Here is a 20,611-nt window from a genome sequence, read left to right on the forward strand (position 1 = left end):
AAAACTTGTTTTTAAATATATAATTCATTTGCAAATTTTAAAGAGCATCCTTCTTTTTCTTTTTTAAGTCATCACCACACCCAATGTGGGGCTCAAACTCACAATCCCAAGACTGAGTTGCATGCTCTACTGACTGAGCCAGCCAGGCACCTCATCTTTTTTTAAATAAGAAAACAGGAATAGAAGTCAAGTGCTGTCACATTTACATAATTCCAACATTTTACTTTTGTTATTTTGATCTGGCTAAATTAGTCAAGAGCCTACATTTTATTTCAGTCCGTTTAATTTCACCTTAATATTTTTCGCCTTCACGAGTAAATGTGTTTGCTTCTGTCCTATGACAATATGACAAAATATAGTTACCAAATATTCATAATTAACCTGTTGAATTGGATAGCACAACCTCCCACAGACTTCAGAAAGATCTCTATTAATTAACTTTGGGAGATGCTGAAAGTCACAGCCACATTTCTGAGAGTGCCACATCATGAATCCACAAACTAACCCAACATAAACCTCTCTTGTAAACTGCAGAGTGTGCTTGCTTCAAAAATTCAGGAGGTTTAAATGTTTCAATGACTACTATTAAATCATTGAATTGACTTAGCCCCAAATCTCATCATCAGCAAACCTATTTATTTCTTTGCTATTGTTTTATTATTATTTGTTATTTACAATCTCCACGAGGCCCGAAGATTGGGTCTCCTGTAGCTTGCCAGCTTTCCAATGTGGTGCACAATCCAGGGGTCATCTTCTAGAACATTTGAGATGTCTCTATTTTAGTTTAAGAAAACGACCTAAGTTCCCACCCATATGGTATCTAACTACCTACGCCGGTATCTTCTTACATGACATAGACATAGTAGAGGGCAAAGTAGCCAGAGAGGAAGCAAGATAGAGAGGACAGCTTTTACTCCATCCTGTGCCAGAGAACAGCTCCCCTGGAATTCTATCCTGCTTGTAGGCTGGGAATAGATGTGGAACAGGCAAGGACTCACTGGTAAGTGTCTGTATCCAATCCACAGGCCCCGTTGCACTGTCCCATTTACTACATGTCCCTAAAATTCTCCCTACACAGCTGAGAAAACCTTAATAGAACACATTTTCATAGTACCGTGGCTCAACTGTGGTGCCATTTTTTTCTCCACTATCTACATAGTTTGCAATAACCCCTTGAATATCGTTGGGTTTTCATCTCGCACAAAGTGTATCTAAAGACACAGCAGTACAGTTACTGCTTGAAATGAAAACCTTAGCATAAGAGAAATAAAAGACTGCAGAAGCTAACTTTTAGATACTTCATGTTCCCATTTTTTAAGGATTATGATTTGTACCAAGAAAAAAAGAAAGCAATCTATGAACACTTTCATTTTTCTTGGTTTGACATTTGTGCAGAAAATACTGCTCACCACTGCAACGGACCTTCTTGGGGGCTATGCAAGTGCGATCTCTAAGATTCACTTTATGAGGCAACGTTTACATTCGCCGAGGCCAGAACTGGAATCTCAAATGCTATGAAGTTGGGTGTGGTGTGGGACTTTAGAACAGTGAGTAAACCTAGTCTGCCATCCAGGATTCTTATCTCGTGGGCAGCCTTGCTCTAACTCACAGTCATGTGGTGTAGTCGCCTTGGTGAAAGATGATAACAAGTATCGTCAACCTTCCAAAAAGTGGCCCCTACAAAAGGTACGCTATGAAGTTGTTTCTGAATTAAGATGTTCAAAAAAGACCCGGATGCATTCTATCCAAAATGGATTGATTTCAGAGACAAGGAGGGACTATCAAATATGGTGAGTGCAAAAATCTTAAGTAGCTACTAGAGTAGCTGCTACTGTAATGTGAGCCCCAGATTTGAGGCTGAGGTTTCAGTCTCTGATGGAAACTGGATAACCAATTTGAGATTTTATGTCTAACGATAAAAATGTGAATATCAACAGCCTGACCGGGTTGGAGGTTGGGAGCAGGGACTCAGTATGAACTGCCAGTCCAGGAAATGCACGCTAAATCTAACGTTCTTTTTCAAAAGGCAGGTGATCTTCCCAGGGTAACCACCCAAGTGAAGGGTCTTCTTCTTTTTTTTTTAATTGTTTACAATTAGCTGAACATCGTGGGAAGATATTTCCATATACCTGTAATCACAACTAACTTTTATCAAACAGTTAAGAACTGACCTAGCAGTTGAACAATGAAAATACTAAGAAATCAGGCTGAGAACTGCATGGCGTGTTGCCAACTTATCACCACCTCTCTCCTCCAGAATTGCTGACTGTGATTGCTAGGATAGCATATCATTAAAAGCTGTGTTCCCTCTTTCTTGATATGTCTTTGGCTTTGCCTTTTGACAAATCGAGATTATTCTCTTCAAAATGTATTTTGTCTTCCAAAAAATGTACTCAATTTTAAATTTAAGGGTTCCATTTAAAAAGACTGGCATTGCCATATCAATGTGTATGTATGTATTAGATCTTTTTATATTCAATATTTTTCTTATAAATCCAAAAAATATATGCAGAGTGACACAGTTGTTTACCCAGAAAGCAGGGTGTTTTCAGGGGACGAACATCTCAATTACTGGATAGCAATTTATTTCAAGTGGTTGAAACCTAGAGCTGGGGGGAAGGGGTGTGCCCAGAACACCATATGTTTGAAAAGTCCATAAAATGAGTTTCACAATGAACCATTGTTACTGTAGGGGCTTTTCAATTTTCTAGCAACAAAACAGATCTTGTGTTTAAAATCCACAACGTTTATATCTTGTCCTTTCTGGGAGAGTTTTCTGTTAGGGAAGGATGTCAAGCTCAAGTTTGCAAATACAGAAGAAGGAACTCTAGGACAGAATTTGAACACCTAGAATGTGGTCCTGGTTAAAATAATCTGCTTCATGTCCCTGAACTTCAGTTTCCTTTATCGGTAAAATGGGGCTAGTTTTGATCCTTTAAATATAGACATTCTTTTCGTAAGATACATGAGAAAAGGACTGTGTTCACTTTTCCCAATGCAGGTTCCACTATGATGCACCTGCCATAGGATGCAATGAACATAGCCTGAAAGGATTGAAATGTCAGAATTCTCCTTGCTAGTTCTTTATATGTGCTGATAAAGACATTAATGGTTACTCAACTTTTATTATGCTCCAAGTACCACACTGAGCTCTTTATGTGAATTATTGGTTTCTATTTGCCTAATCTAATGAGGTAGTAGCTATGATTATCTCTATTTTATGCTTGGGGAAACTGAGACACAAAGAGGTCAAGTAACTTGCTCAAGGTGATACGTCAGTAGGCTTGGGAATTCAATACCCAGGCTTGTTATCTCTTTGAATAATAAGGAAACAAATAAGAAACTAATGACTGTGCCTTCAGCTTTGTTAATAAAACTTTTGATTCCTGATATTTTTATAGCACTTGTGGTATTTCTTGAGATTCCCAGACAATCCTGGAATATCATGAGCTTTATTTGATAGCTTAAAAGGCCCAAAACTCAGGAAGAAGAAATAATTTGCCCAAGGATCTAAGTGGAGCAGTGAACAAGAATTCGAGCCTTCAGAATACTAATATGACGACATTCCCCTGGATAGTTCACCATGACCTTCTATCAAAAAATGGGGTAGAAGGGAGGGCACAGGACTGCGAACTAAATCCCTTCAGTTATTTTGGGAAACACGGTACGAACATGTCTCTCCATATTCTAGAAAACTGCTTTGCATCTCTCACTTGTGAAAGTCAAAGTGATGAAGTGATTTCTCTTTAGAACAGAGCATCCACCAAGAAATGTACCTCCTTTCCTAAACACCCTCACTTCTCCAGTGATGAAAGAAACAGACTAATTAACAGCACCCATAGGATAAAAACAAACAGGACAAAGGAGATAAATGATGAGAATGAGGTGCTAAGCTGATGGCAAAACTTCATCAGGTATAGAAAGGACAGAAGTATTAATTCTAATCACCTAAAAGGAGAAGGCTAAGCAGGGTGGAGAGGGAGAAGGAGCATTTTATGAAGCTCAGGGAAATGTGATTATATTTGGAATGTGCTAGAGTGGATGAGGAGGACTTGATTCTTCTCCTGGGGTGAGCACCCCCAAGTAACAGAACTGAACCCAAACGAACAACACTAAGCGAAACTAATGGGCTTGGAAGGGGCATCTGTGAGCACATCCTACTCATGGAAAATCCAAGAAATCACCTTTTGCTAGAGACTGTATGGCTTTAAGTAAGATTCAACTTTGGGGAAAGTAAAGTAATGAAGTGTGAAATAGTGTTTTCTTCAGAATGGCAAATAGGAAATCTTTATTTTCCAAATTACTGGGTTGCTCTCTTCAAATAGGGCAGATTTCACTAAGAGTAAATCTTAAAGAATAGGAATCAAGCAATTAGTGAAAGAAGGTTCATGACTCTCGGGGTTATCAAGGGTAAAATGGCAAAAGTCATCTCCTTATTTTACAAATGTTGGGTCACTAAAAATTTTCAGTGTACCATCAATGGATGAGTCTTTCGAGTCAACATGGCTTTGAACCTATCATTAAGTGTTGCATAAACAGTGTTTTGGACCTATCATTTTCAAATAACTAGACGATGGAGACATATCTGGGTTGCAGTTAAATCCTAAAGAAAATGGATTTGCTGTCTTTATAATCTATCTTGGGAATGCATAGAATAGGGGAGCTCTCTTTTTCCCTCCATAAGTGAATTGGAGAGCCTTTGTTCCAGAGGATGTGTTCTGGGAAATGACTAGACTTTTTGAAAGAATAGTAAGCAATCAGGTTTATTAATGTAACTGTGGAAGAAGGACCTTCCAAACTATGTGAGCAATTTGCTGCTTCTCATTGAAAGGAGCAAAGTAAGAAGAGTGAAGGCAAAGGAGGTATTCTGGAAGCATGTGGCTGGCATGGACTGAAGTATGACATGGTCTAAACAGTGATGGCTCCATAAGTCAGTCATCCCTCATCACAAACACAGGGACCCCTCTGGAACATCAGTACATCGGGGGGCCTACTATAAGGTAGTTGAACTTATTTAATATTCATTGACTGAAAAAATAACTAACGACAGCAAGCTACTCTAAATTCAGTAGTGCTTTTGAATGAATTTGCATTTATTAATCTCAATGAATAGCATCTTTGTATGTTTACCCTATGGTCGAACATGTGTGTGTGTGTGTGTGTGTGTGTGTGTGTGTGTGTGTGAAATATTAATTTGTTCAATCTATTGATAATGTTTGATAAGCGGGCAGATTTGAGGACGCTTATAAGTAATTCGTGGCTCCCAAGGATTCTTCAGCTGCCAGATGGGAACTACTAAGCCCTTTCTCTTCTACTAAAGACTCCATGAACTAAAAATAGGCTTTTAGAAGGCATTCCAGCACGTTATCCTGCAAAAATTTGCAGTCTATCTGCATTGAAAAAGAGCCAGAGTATCAAACACTAAAATGGTAACAGTATTCATTGCTGGCTAGAATAGTTTAGGGAGGTTTATTTGCTTTTCTGTATTTTCCAAATTTTCAACAGTAATTATTTATTCCCTTTGTAGTAAAAACAAACAACAAAAAAGCCAAACAAAAACTTAACAAAAGGTCCCCATGCCATGATTATCAGGAAGGCCCTACCTAGCAGTTCACTGTAAACACCCAGACTCTTGGAAAATGTCCCTAATAGCTGCTTCTACTCTCTCCTGAGGACCCATTCCTGCAAAGCAATGTGGGAAACTATGAGAATGTAAATGTGCATTCTACAACCATGACGTATCCCACAAAAACTAGGTTTCTGGCAAGAACAACTACATCTTCAGCACAAAAGAAATCCTGTTCTGCTTCTGTTTGACTTGGAGGAAAATTGCACAGCCTTCAAAGCTTTCTGATACTGCCTCCCCCTAACCTCTCTAGCTTAATGCTTAACCATGATGTTGAGTAACCAACTCTGGCTCTGTCATGGCATTTCAAAGCCATCTTGCTTACTAGTTCTTCAAAGAGTCTAGGTATTTATTTCCCAGGACACATCCTCTGGAACAAAAGCTCTCCAATTCACTTATGGAGGGAAAAAGAGAGCTCCCCTATTCTATGCATTCCCAAGATAGATTATAAAGACAGCAAATCCATTTTCTTTAGGATTTAACTGCAACCCAGATATGTCTCCATCATCTAGTTATTTGAAAATGATAGGTCCAAAACACTGTTTATGCAACGATTAATGATAGGTCCAAAGCAATGTTGAGTCAAAAGACTCAACCATTGATGGTGCACTGAAAATTGTTAGTAACCCAATGATCTGTGTCTGCATCTACAGGAGGGATCATACAACATTGCTAAGTGTGGGGGAGACCACTATTTATCTCCCAACTCCCAGTATCACCTTCTTCTTTGGTAAGAGATACTCAATTTTTGCAGGTACGTGACCACCCGCAATAAAAATCATATACCCAGCCTCCCTTGTATTTAGGACCGTTCATGTGACTAAGTTTTGGGCAAGAAGATATGAAGAGTAAGTGTTGTGCTGCACTTCCGGAAATCTTCTTATAAGGGAGAAGGCACACCCTTTTCTTGCTCCATCCTACTACATGCAATGTGGATGTGATGAATAGAGTTTTACCAGCCTTTCTGGACCAGAAGAATCAGGCCACACTCTCGGGATGATAGAATAGTGAGCTGAAGGGGGGGTTATATCCCTGAGTGAATAATTTCTTTAGCTTTGATTCCAGTTCTGTATTGCCTACTCTGAATTGTTTCTAGGTGAGAAGATAATAAATGTTTGCCTTCTTTAAGTCGCTATATTTACTGGGCTTTGTTTTGTTTTTTGTTGTTGTTTTTTTTTTTCCAAACCTCTGTACTTGCAGCCAAACCTTATCTTGAAGGCTATATGAAGTTTTGTATGACAAGCAGACATTTTAACAGAATGCAGAATTAGAACACTTAATAAACTTAAGTTAGGCACTATGTTCAGTAGTGAATATCAAGTGTTAGTGATCCCTAAGAATTCACTCAGAAGGTTAGCATCCTCATCAAATCTCCCAGAGGCTGAAGGGTCATGGGAACGGATATTCTGGTATAACCTAAGGCTTGTTTCTTTCTCTCAAAAGGGGGCCTTTAGAAACAGTGAAAACAAAATCACAGAGGCAACATTTCTAGAATTCAAGGAGCCCAGGTATTGGTACAAAACAGTTCATTCTTAGTTTTCAATGTTGTTGCTGGCAAAAGTTCGTACTAATACCTCCCTTTTCAGCCGAAATCTCTATCTTTGATGTAAGTGTTACAGTTGATACATGTCTATTAAAAATAGCAATTTCAATTCTACAAATACCTAACCAGTACTCTGCAAAACTGCCAAGATCACGAAAGACAAGGAAGATTGAGAAACTGTCATGGACCAGAGGAGATGATAAGGGTAGTTTGGATACTGAATTGGATCCTGGAAAAGAAAAGCACTGTGGTGACATCCAACTAAAGTCTGGAGTTTGGTTGATAGTGATGTGCCGATATTAAGAGTTTTCATTGTGACAAAGCAGACTAACATAAGGTGTAAACAATAGGGGAAAGTGACTGAGGGCATAAAAAGAACTCTCTGTTCTAGCTTTACTTTTTTTGTAAACAAAATTTTAAAATGTTATTTAAAAAATGGTAATATCTTTGGTAGATTTGTTGTGTTAATAGGTTATAAAACCATGGACTTGTAGAAGGGATCCAGCAAGTGGTAATATCCTTCCTTCCAAGTAAACCCTTAATAAAATCCTTATCAACCACTTCACTATCAGACAAATTCTTTGATGTGTACTTCTGTCATGGCACAACTGAACAATCTATTCTCTTATTATGAACTTACACAAATTTGAAGATGGTTTCGGGTTTTTTGTCCTTTTCTTCACCATCAATTAACTATTTGTCATCAGCTTTTCCTCTTACACTTCTTTCTTCCATGAAGTCATTTTTCTGGTCTTTCTAAGTTTTCCACATATGACTAAATTTCAGATTCAGATCATACTAAGTGCTCTCACAAAGGCATGCTGACAGTAAGCTTTCTAAGGGCAAAAGTTCTCCTTCTCTGTGGTTCCGTCTCTTCCCTTTACACAGAGTAGGTTCTCATTATGTTTCTATTAAGTTGACTTAAAGTAATGAACAAGGAGTATAGTGAAAGAACCATTTCATGATTCTTGAGTGACTTATCACCTTTGCAAAGATTCTAGCATGATGTCAGATTTAATCACAACACTAAACTTTTAGCTCTCGCATATTTATTTCAAAGCACCAGGTTAGATAGATTTTCCACTACATCATGAGCTACTCTTGTGAACATCAGATGCCTCTGGGAGCCTAATGAACTTTTTCTAACAACCCAGGATAAAAACTGTGGAAGGAAATCCTCTTTTAGTAAAATAAAATCATACCTAAGGTTTGGCCAAAATTCTCACAATTGCCAAGATTCCTCACTTATTTCCAAAGAGCATCTAGAAAATCCACAAACTAAGCTCTAATTTTTGTTTTTGTTTAATTCTAGGTCCTTTCTTGTTGAGTTAGCCTATTTTACTGTCTGGTTGTTTATTTCTTAATGCTACACTTTTTTCTTACACTATATTTTTAGTTTGTTGCCTCAACTCTTTTCTTTATTACTACACTCTACTCTTTTCTGATTAGATAATGACATTATGAAGTTTGTTTTGGTACATTAAGATAAAAGAGAACATACAAAGAAGTCAGCTGGGAAGAAAAACATATCAGCAAGACAACATCCAATGTTGCTTCCAGGAAGTACTTTTGGCAGAACTTAATGAGGACAAGAAGAGAATCAACGATAAGAAGAAGAAATAGTTTAGTGAAAGTGTGATTGTCAATTACCGCAAAGTGAAATTTGATTTAGAAGTTACTCACATAAGTCATCCTTCAAATTGGGATCTGGCCTTGGAGTACAAATGGGGCCAGCAGCACTCTGCCCTGGACAGCTCAAATCGTCTTGGGCATTAGTCTGGGCTCAATCCCTGAAAGGAGATGCTGTTGAAGCAATATCCTTATTCCCTTGGATCCCTTGATGATTCTGGTATGTCTTCATTCCTAGAAGCCTATATATCCACGCCCTTATTGTAGGATGACCCTCACGCTGCTGTAACTTGCTTTGCTTAAACCAGTGCTTCTCAAAATACGGTCTGCAAATCAGAAGCATCGGCACCACCTGGGAACTTGTTGAAACTGCAAATTCTTGAGCCCAACTGCAGACCCACCGAATCAGCAACTCTAGGGGTAGGGCTCAACAATCTGTATTTTAATAAGCCCTTTAGGGGATTCTGACACATGAGCAGTTTTGAGCTCCACTGACTTATATACATAGAAAGTCAAGTGACTGGGACTTTATTTTTTTGGGGAGAGGCAGTACCTGGCCAATGTTGATAGATGTGAGTGTATCGAAACCCCAGGTGCCCCACTTCTGGTGGGGACAAATCACAGGTGGGACCTAAACTGTCTCCAGAACTCTCTTGTAGAACTGAGCCAAAATTACCTTCTGTGGGACTCTCCTGAGAGCAGCCCATACTTGACCTCTTTACCTTTATATCCCTGCCTCACTGCCCTACTCCTTTACTACTTTTTCCTGGGACCAGTACCTAATAAATCATTTTCACATGAGCCTTCAGCTCAGAGTCTGCTCCTAGGGAACTACACAAGAAATATGTCCTTCAGGGAAAAAAAAAAAATCCACCTTCGTTGGTTATGGCCTGGTGACCCAGCATTACATTATCAATTGTTACTAGACTCCGGGCACCGTATTACAGAATGGGGACAACACGAACAACAGGAGTCTTTCTGCCCTTAGAGAACTTAGGGCTAGCGGCAATAGTGGTGGGAAGCAGACACATGAATGGATATTGTCAGTATAACAATAGTGAAATTCTCAACAGTGCTAGGAAAACATTTCCCCCCAAATTCCTGAAAGGGGCAATAAGCCAAGCTAGCTGCTCAAGTGTGGATGAGGTTTAGCGAGTCAGGATAGGGAAAGTGAACAAAATATTCCAGCCCAAACCACGGACCACAACATGAAAGCGAGCAACAGAGAAAAAAGTCATGATTTGGTGTTCGTGTGGTGTCAAGTTCAAATTGGAAAGGGGCAGGTGATGATGCTGAAAAAAATAGGAAAGCACTGGAAGCACAGGAAGACACGTCCGTGCCCTGTAAAGTAGCATGGCCTTTTTCTGTATCTGCTGATGGCTCTTAAGCATGAGAGTAACTCTGTCAGAAGTGCATAGGGAGATCCTTCTGGCTGAATTAAGAGGGATGATCCTACCATCAGGCAGACCAAGTCAAAGACTCCAGGGATAGTTCAGGCAAGACATACCAGGGGCCCGAGCTAGAGGAGGATCTGTTAACACACGAAATATTTAGGGGGGTGAAAGTGACAAGAGTTTGACTGCATAAATGTACTGAATGACAGGGAAGAACGAGGCAAGGACAAATCCAGGTTTCTGGCTTAAGTGATGCAATTAACTTAGAGTCCTAATCATTTCCATTTTGTCAGTTCAGAATGAGGACTAAAACAGTCCTGCTGAGAACTGCTCCCCCACCTTAGGAAAGCAAGACACAACTAATATTCTACATCAACACAGTTGACGGAAAACTTCATCGGTGCCGACAGACACAAGGCGGCTCTGATTAGCACAGATACAGAATTGCCTAATCAACAAAAACACCAGGCACAATTAATACACAGGCCCTTTCAGTTAAATGCAATTTAGGCATGATTACTTAAATGGAACGTTTATGAAATTATCCAGTATTTCGTCAGTAATTAATAAAATTCTAAGCCTTGAGAGAATCAGACGTAGAGCCATGTACAAGTTTACTAGAGAACGAACAGTGAAGTAAAGATGTTTGTGTTGGGGTGCAGGGAGCAAATACGTAGTCACTGTAAGCGGTCAGCAAAGCAACCTGCAAAATGAAACCCTCGAATTACTATTTGGACAGGAGCGAGCACAGCACCTGACTCTGGTACATAAATATTACCATTAAGTGTGCCTCTTTTCTCAAAGCCAGAGCTTACCACCTGCATAAAGGGAGGAATATGTAGAAATGACTTGGAGGAGGGTTTACTGGTGCCTACAATACAACCCAGTCTAGCTCCATCCTCTTGCACACGATGCACTGGGAGCAAAAGTGACTGAATGGCAAAGCCAGCACAAGACCTTGGCTCCCCTTCTGTCCAAGTGTTCGAGCTCTTAGAAAGGGCCCCTGAGTAATACACATGCACGTATTCACATCTCTCCTTCCTTTCTGCTCTCTTTGACTTAAACTCCTTGGTATCCAAAATGAGGAGAAATAGCAATAGGAAAGACCAGTGTCAGGTTTCCCTGAAAATAATGGCGATGTCAATTGGCCTCATCATCCCACCATCAATCTGAGAATAGACCTCCTTTAAAGAAGCGTCTGGGTCGGGGAAAGCAAGAGGCAATGGTGGGAATCAAGTGATATTCGTACAACCAAAATAGCTGCCTTCTTTCCAAGAAATTTATAGGCAAAGACCCCAATCCCAATTTGAATAGAGCAGAGATATCTGTCTATCTGTCTGTCTTAAGGCAAGCAGGAAACAGCAGCTACAGCAGAATTGAGAAGCTGCATGGCACAGAGATTTCAGAGGAGGGGCTGGGGTTGCCAGAACAGTAGGAGAAAGTTAGGGGTGAAGGGGGGCCTTTTAAGGGGACATAGTGGTAGAAACTATTTATTACTCAGTACTAATGCATGTCACTATTTCAATGACTGGTGTGCTGGTACCATGTGGATCAGAAGAGTATCAGTCCTAACAAACAAGAATATTGTTCTTTTATTAAACTCTCTAAATCCCCAAATGTGAAGCACAGGTAGGGTATGGCAGAGAGTTTAAGGACAGTAACAAATTGAATTAACTATAATGATCAAGGGGGGGAAAAGATAAGGCAGGGTAGCTTTAATAGTTAGAAGAAATGACTTAAATTATCTAACTCAAGGGAAGGATAAAGAAGGGCTTTGACGAAAAGATCTGAAATGCATATTCCCTTAAAGGTGAAGTTAATGTGATTGGTTTTCTGGGATAGATAAGGGAATGCTGGGGTGATAGGTTAAGGACAGCAGCATTTCTCAAAGGAGCCTCAGGAGCCTCGGGTAATTACTAGAAGGCTCTGAGGGGTCACAGAGTTCAGAACCTATAACCCTGAGAACACAGTTAGCTGAGCAAGATGAGTGACCCCTATCCATTCCAGACCTTTCTGTACCTTCCTGACCTTCCAGCCTTTAAAAGACATGGAGATGTCAGAGACTGACTTGGTCTTTGATCTTGAGCTGGGGACTCTACAAAACATCAGGAAATACAGTGGGAGAAATTGATGGCAGTTGCATGAACCAACTTCCAACTCTAATGACTTGACATATTTGGCATATGCGGGAGACATGTGACCATTGTCACAAATGCTGCAACATCAGTATGACAGCTAAGAACTGGGAAAGCATGTGTTTTACTCTACAAACTTGGCCTGAAAACTGACAACACATCCATTCAATATGATGGTACACAGTCATTAAAATGATCTTTATCAAGACATTGTAATAATAATGTTTTTTAACATACATAATGAAAAGGGAGGATATAAAATTACCTGTACAGTATGATTGCAACTAACAACAAACACCTAAAGTCATTAAAAAACCCCCCAAATATTAATAATCTTTGGGTTGGGGATTGAGATTTTGAGTGGCATTTCTTCATCCTCTGAGCTGCCAGCACAGAGCCCAATGAGGGGCTTGAACCCATCAACCGTGGGATCATGACCTGAGCTGAAGTGAAGGGGTTTCTCTTAAAGATGCACACATTTGTGGGATGGCATTTCTATGGACTGGTTTGAAAGGCATTCCTAATTCATTCAGGGTGTTTTTGAAATCGTTCAAATGTCTAACACAAATTATTGCAGCCATTAGGGTCCCACGTGGATTAATAGTAAGTCAAAGATAAAATTATCTCAAGACTTGTCTTAACAAGTTTTATCATCTTTTAAAGAAATACATGATATTCCACACAACACATTAGTGTGGTCGCCACCACAACCCCTGAGGTGGAAACTATTACCACTCCACATAAGGGGGAGGCAGAGGCTTAGGCAAGATGAGTTAACTCACTCAGGGCCATGCAGCTAAGAAAGGAAAAAAGCAGCATCTAAACTGGGTGCTCTCTGACCTCAAGCCCTATATCTTTGACCATATCCTATACTGTCTGTATTTTTTGACTCCAGAAATACATAGATAGCTTGGAAGCCAACAGTCCTCACAGACCGTCTTTCTTTGTCACTGTTTGCTCTAAAACAATACCAGAGAAAGCAAGCCATGTTCGGGAGCACACATACACACAGTAACCACTGGAGTTCAGTAACTACGGGCCACTTCCGAAATCTAAACGAACCCTATCTTAGAAGCTACACTTAAAGGAAAATGATGATGTCGTTGTCTGATGGTTCTCCTTTGATGAAATCAGCTTCAAAATGTTACCTCCTTGCACACATAAAATTCACTCTGTGAATTTGTTCTGTTTCGAATTTGCTAATTTGTTTAAGAGAGCTAATCGTATCTAACACTAACATTTACTCTGAAAGACTTATCATGAGCTGCTGCCCAAAAGGAAACAATTCTGATCTGGAGAAATTGAATGAAATAGAATAATATTCTGGTTTAAAATTCACTTGCTTCAATTCCCTGACTTTCTGACCAAAACAAACAAACAAACAAACAACAAAGAAAAAATTAATCTCTAATCATAATTTGTATAGTTTAATGATCAGGAGGCACCTCCATCACACTCATCCAGGAACCAGAGACATCAAAATCCTGGTCCCAGCAAACAAGCAAAGCCCCTGTGATCTTTCCTCCTGACAATTCATATTCTCAAGTCCCCTAAATTCTTGGGCAGAGGAGAGATGTAGTAATACAATTATGACCCAAGTCCTATCTTACCTCTCACTAAAACTTAGAGGGACAGAACTGTGTGCAGCTGGAACGTTAAAACTCTAAGTGACGGCTTTTGCAGAATGAGAAATATGCTGGCGCGAGACAAGGCAACAAGACAAATCACGGGCTGAATCTGAGTGCAAAAATCTCTGGTGAAATGGATTTCATCACAAAACACCTTTCCAAATGAAGAGCTAAATGCTAGAGGCCTCAGAGAATCATTTCAATCCAGATGGGCTAACACTTCAGAGAAGAACCTGTAGGGAATATTTCACAAAATAGGAATGAATGAAATCAGCTGATGGGGCTTCTACTGGTTTTTAGCCTCTGCAGAACATTCTATTTTCAGAAAACCTAAAGAAAGCAAATCCAAAAAGACTTTTTTTTGTTGTTTTCTGTTTAAGTGTCCAGGCAAAACTAGTTCTTTCTGAGGAAGCAGCAAAAATATAAAAATAGAGACTCAGGAAACATAAGTTGGGTCTTTACCCGATGCTATTTAAAATATATACCAATGATAACTGAATGTGTCCATCTAACCTTTGAATCTGTCTATACAGCAGTATATAATGTATATAATTTCAGTGCATTATCTTATCTCAACGTCCCAAGAATCCCGGGAGGTTGCAGGACAGCACTGGGCTCATTTCACAGGTGATGAAACTGACACAGAGAGACTAGAGGACTTCTCAAAGGACAGATGCAAATGGCAGAATCTGAACTTGAACCCCCACATCCTTGGTGTATGTGAGCCCAGGACGAGCATGATGAGAGAGTACGCTCGGCAGCCAGCCTGCTCAGATTCAAAATCTGAGCTCTGTTGAACTGGAGAGTGTGCTTAATCTCTCTGTGACTCAGTTTCTTTATCTATAAAAAGGAGACAAGGACAGGACTGTTGTGAGGATAAAATGAGTTAATATGAGCAAAGCGCCTGGACCCCGTAAGCACTATACTTGTGGCTGTTATCATTAACTATGCACAGATATTTGGTCCCACCTCCCCTTTTAGACATAAAAACGTACTTATGAAGGTATGTCTCCAATATTTATATCTGGGTATCTCCAAATTCCCAATGTACTATGCAAAATCATTAGCAAGTTAGCATCTGATCCCAAGCCAGATGCCTAATTTTCTATGATCCCGATATTCACCCCTGCTCTCATAGTTCACCATCCCTTCTGTTGGGTAATCGGTTGCAGTCAGCTCATAGCACCGCTCAGATGGAATGGGATCTGTTATCTTCCTGTTCACCGTCTGTGTAGATGCAACCTTAGCACTGGAGTGGCCTGAATTGCACAAACTCGTTCGGACCCAGAAGAGGCACTTTATAAAATACCGTAGATTAAAAAAACGTAAACGATCCCACTTGCCTCCTGATTGCAATTTTTTTAGCTACTTTCACAATCGCAGCCTGGTTATTACTCCTTATCACAGAGACCACCTCATCTGAAAATATTTTGTATAAAGAACGAGGCCTTGCAGCACCTACCGGTTTGGCCATCTCAATCACCCTAAATTTCAACTCCCAGAAATTGAGTGTTGGAGAAAAAAATTCCTTGGAGAGCTCATTGTCATTTGCTATTTCTGATGAATGCCCATTATTCCCTTTAAATTTTAATACATTCAGAGGAAATAGCCATATTGTATGGGCTAATGAAATGTACTACATGAGCAACATACTCTGAAAAAGCTGACGCTTGGAGTTTGCTTTTGGAATTATCATAACTTAATTTGACAGAGGTTTAAGAAACAGATAATAATAGTTGTATGCATTAAATATTAATGAGATGCTATGGGATGTTCCTAGCTTACAGCTGGTCAGTGAAAATGCTCCATAAATGTTCATTCCTTCCCCTTCACTGCCCCCCATCCAAAAAAAAAAAAAAAGGCTCGGTAAGAATGGTCTCAGCCTCATCAACTCCCCCACGCTCCTCAAAATGTGGTAGCGCAACCAGCAGCATTCCTGGGGAGCTTTCTAGAAATGCCAAATCCCAGGCCCCATTTCACACCCACTGCATCAGAATCTGCAGCGTAAGGTGATCCCAGGCGAGGGGCTCCGTTGGTGAAGCGTCCGACTCTTGGTTTCGTCTCAGGTCATGATCTCATGGTTTGTGAGATCAGATCGAGCCCCGTGTTGGGCTCTGTGCTGACAACATGGAGCCTGCTGGGGATTCTGTTTCTTCTCTCTCTCTGCCCCCCACCTCCACCCCCATGTACTCTCTCTTTCTCTCTCAAAATAAATAAATAAGCTAAAAAAAAAAAAAAAAAAAAAAAGGATGATCCCAGCTGGTTCCCGTGCACGTGAAAGTCTGAGAAGCACGGGGCTACCTCTCTGCAGGACCTTTATTTACAATTGTCTCTCTTACTGGAGAGCCCATTCAAGGAATGACACTTTGGTAGCTGTTCGGTGGGCAGGTAAAGTCAAGATTAGCCTAAATTTGATAGTCAGTACTACGATCCACCTCAGCAACCATTCTAGAACTAAAGGCAGCCAATCTATCAGATTTTCTCTAATGTCCCTTGTTATTTACTCATGAAAGCTTAAAAAAGCAGATGCGGCCTCACCTGCAACCACCCAGAACCACAAAAGAGTGAGTCATCCCACTTTCACAACTCATAGCTGGGTGAGCCCAGGAATGAATGAAAGGCCAGGCGGACCATCCCTCTTCGAGACTCAGCTCAGAAAGCAACCTCTCACAGAATGAACTCGGTGGCTGGAATTAAGAAGTTTCAAGAGATTCCAACAAGAAAAAAGAATTGGAAAAGGAAAATAACATAATGAATCACTCTGATTTTGGCAATACTCAATGCAGGAAAGAAAGTCTGAGTCTGTTTAAGTGACTAACACCATCAATTCAGAAAAATGATTTAGCAAATAAGAAAGTTGGAATGTGATCACTTAGGATAAAACACCCTCAAAGAGAGAAATGGGACCTGAATGAGCCCCCCGTTAAATCCCAGGGGGGTCAGTCACGAACTACTCTTGTACCAGCCCCCTAGTCACTCTGTCTTTGGCCAGCAAGTATATTTTAAAATTGAAGGTAATTCAGGGGTGCCTCGGTGTCTCAGTCGGTTAAGCGTCCAACTCTGAGTTTCAGCTCTGGTCATGACCTCATGGTTTTGTGAGTTCGAGCCCCGCATCAGGCTCTGTGCTGACAGGGTGGGGCCTGCTTGGGATTCTCTCTTTCTCTCCCTCTCTCTCTCCCCCTCCCTTTCTCATGCTGTCTCTGTCTCCCTCAAAATAAATAAGTAAATAAATAACTTTAAAAAAACTAAACTTGAAAGTAATTCAGTAAGCAACAGTTGGACAGCAACTGCATGCCTGGAACGTATGAATATCTGGTGGGGATTCCAAACATGGAGGTGATGCAGGGTGTTCGCTCAGGAGCCTACAGTTAGTTACTCACGGTGTGTGTTGAGAATGAACATCTATTTCAATCTTTAGAAAAAAAATATATTTTCACGCGTAAAGGCTCTACTTCATCCAGGGGGGAAGGGCAAAGCACGGAGCATGGGGTTCAGAAAGCAACTCCCCAGGTAATAGGCCCTTAAGCAGAAGTCCCCGATGATACCAAAAGACAAAACATTAAATGCTTTAACTATCTCCTTGACATTGAGTGGTTTCTCAAACACTTTTTCATAGCCGGTTCATTTGTATATGTTTGGGAAGCCTACAAAGAAGGTAACGAGGTGCTTTTCCTCCTAACTTAAGAGAAAAGGCCTTGCAGCTCACAGCTCAAATGAGTGAGTCATGCTTACATAGCTAGGAAGTGGCAGAAAAAAGAATGTGAACTTGGATTCCATATCTCAGTCTAGGTCTTTGCCTCCTATTCCATGCTAAGTTGCATACAAAGCATACATACGCACATACCTTATTTCGCTTTAATTTTGATCTTAAATTACCCTGTGGAGTGCAAAGCTGCAAGGGTGATTGATTCTGATTTTTCAAATGAGAAACTTGCCAAGTGGCTGTTAGTAATGGGTCGTCAGGAAATGTCTGGGTTCCTAGACTGGGGAAGCTTTCCTCCGCTCCCTGATGTGAGTATTCGGGACAATTCATTTCCTCCTCTTCTTGGAAACCTAGCTTGACGATATTTCACAGGCTTCCCTGCCATTAGGGTATCCGTGTGACTGAATTCTGGCCAATGGAATGGGTGTGCAAGGAACATACACCTCTTGTAAGGCCTGGCCTATGAAAGTATCCCATGTACATTCCTCTAAACCTCTTTGCTCCTGGCTGACTGGAATGGCAAACAACGACAACCATGGAAGCCACACATGGTGATAACAGAGCCGCAGACAGCTGAGGTCCCTGAATGGCTACATGGAGCAAAGTCACCTTTCCCTCCCACCTTACCATCAACTTCAAACTGCCCTGGAAACTATTTGACTAAGAAATAAAACTTTTGGGGGCACCTGGGTGGTTCAGTCGGTCAAGCATCCGACTTCGGCCCAGGTGATGATCTCACAGTCCGTGGGTTTGAGCCCCACGTTGGGCTCTATGCTGACAGCCTGGAGCCTGTTTCAGATTCTGTGTCTCCCTCTCTCTCTCTCTGCCCCTCCCTCACTGTCTCTCTCTCTCTCTCTCTCTCTGTCAAAAATAAATAAACATTAAAAATTAAAAAAAAAAAAAGAAATAAAACTTTTGTTGTGTTGAGTCATGACATGATTGGGTCAATTTGTTTAAGCAGTTAGAGGATCCTGGCTATGATACACAACCAGCCTCCCCGCCTGCCAGCTCATTTGGGGCAACAGCAGCAGCGACGTGAGTCCTGCTCTGTTTCACAGAGACCGTCAAATCCCTCCCTGTGGTGATTGTTCACTGTGCTCGCAAGTCATTGAGCCAACTGGAGGCAGTGTAGACAAGCAGATGAGATTGACTCTGTGAACAGACCTCAGTCTGGAGTCTAGCTCCGTCATTCCTCAGCTACGCAAACTCCGGCCGGTCCCTTAGTTTCGGAGTCTTGGTTTCCTCATCTATAAAATGGTGATGATAAACAACAGTAATGTTCTGGTGAATGTTAAGCCACGTCACAATGTCAGTGACAGGCATGGCACAGGCCCTGGCCCGTAAAGGACGTCTAGAAACCAGCAGGCATTAGCGATCTTTAGCAGGTGCACCGTGGGCTCTTCTGTCACCACAACACAACTAGAATGGTGGCTGAAGGTAATACGAGCAATTGGTAATAGAAAATCAGAGACATGAGCTCTCCTTCAACTTGGCTTTCCAAGGAGGAGACAGCCGCAAAGGACAGTTACTTGACAACGAAAAAGATGCAGGTAGGTGCTGTCGATGCAAACAGGGCAGATGACTCGGTGAAATGAACGGAAGCGGGTTTGTCTCCAGCACTACTGGGTTTTACTCATAATCCTAGACCTACCTGTCGAGTAAGATCGATTTATCAGCAGAATGCCTTAGTCATGCAATTGTAGCAGGCTCTAGATTGGATTTTACTAATAGTCTACATAAACAAAGCAGCATGTAACTCAAGATAAGGACATTATTATGTGTCTCGAAGGCTTTAAGAGAACTCCAGAGGGTTAGTAAGAATTACATTTCCTTCTCCACTGGTCACTGGCTTTAAAGATAGGGTCGTAATGTTTGCTCTGCGAGTGCCGGCTTATTTCCCTCATTACTTTCTTTGCCCAGCAGTTTCGAATCTACTTTGGAAAGTTTCCATTTACCATAGTGCTTCGTGAATACAAAACACAGACACATATATGGACACCACAGTGTTCTCTCGGCTTCAAATCTAATCAGCCCCTCACCAAAATAAAATGTGCCCACATACGACTACAGCCATGCAGCACACTATTTTCAAATTTCGTGACGCTCCAAATTCTCATGATTCTCTTATTTGGTATTGTGTTTTATTTTTTTTTATTTTTTTATTTTAAAAAATTTTTTTTTTCAACGCTTTTTATTTATTTTTGGTACAGAGAGAGACAGAGCATGAATGGGGGAGGGGCAGAGAGAGAGGGACACACAGAATCGGAAACAGGCTCCAGGCTCCGAGCCATCAGCCCAGAGCCTGACGCGGGGCTCGAACTCACGGACCGCGAGATCGTGACCTGGCTGAAGTCGGACGCTTAACCGACTGCGCCACCCAGGCGCCCCGGTATTGTGTTTTAAAGATGACAATCACTAAATCCAACTGTATTTAGTTACAGTGTGTGTTACCAGTTAGGTTCATACACACCGAGAGCAAGTACGTTCTTCCTGGGATTATCAAACCATCAGGAGCTGCCTTTTCTGCAGGCAAAATAAAAGGGGATGATTAGATCTGAAGGAACTCTCGAAGATTCGCTGTCCTGACCTTTACCATCTTTCTCAGCCACATCCCTTGTAGGTATTTTGGCATTCGAGCTGACACATGGCAGGCAGACTGGAGCTGCATTCTCTGGGGGCAACACTGACAAAATGCCCATCACCCTCATGCAGAGCCAACAGGGGCCACTGGCCAAAGACCGGTGCGTCTGCCTCTGAGCGGTCTCATTTCCATTCCATCTTCTCCAGACTCATGGCCACTGCCCTGCTTGGTGCCGTTCTGTCTTTCACACCCCTTGCAGACCTTCCCTTTTCACAAAGAGGCCGGGCCTCGAAGTCGGACTCCTCGGTGGGTGAGAGTATCTATCAAGAAATGCCTTTGTTTTAGTCCTTTAGTTCTGTCTTAGTTCCTAAG

General features: G+C 41.1%; 1 protein-coding gene across 5 annotated transcripts in view; it reads right to left on the reverse strand.

Annotated features, from left to right (window-relative positions):
- LRRC3B (leucine rich repeat containing 3B) overlaps positions 1-20,611 on the reverse strand; it is a 92,136-nt gene that overhangs the window by 38,508 nt on the left and 33,017 nt on the right. Inside the window, exon 2 of one of the 5 annotated variants that reach the window (XM_058729709.1) lies at positions 20,142-20,181. The exons of 3 other annotated variants lie outside the window; for them this stretch is intronic. The gene's annotated coding sequence lies outside the window, so the exon portion shown is untranslated. Of the gene's footprint in view, positions 1-20,128; positions 20,182-20,611 lie in introns of all 5 variants that reach the window. One more of the 5 variants, XM_058729708.1, reaches the window with a different exon arrangement.

The sequence above is a fragment of the Neofelis nebulosa genome, chromosome 5 (assembly GCF_028018385.1).
Source record: "Neofelis nebulosa isolate mNeoNeb1 chromosome 5, mNeoNeb1.pri, whole genome shotgun sequence".
In the NCBI taxonomy this organism is placed as follows: Eukaryota; Metazoa; Chordata; class Mammalia; order Carnivora; family Felidae; genus Neofelis; species Neofelis nebulosa.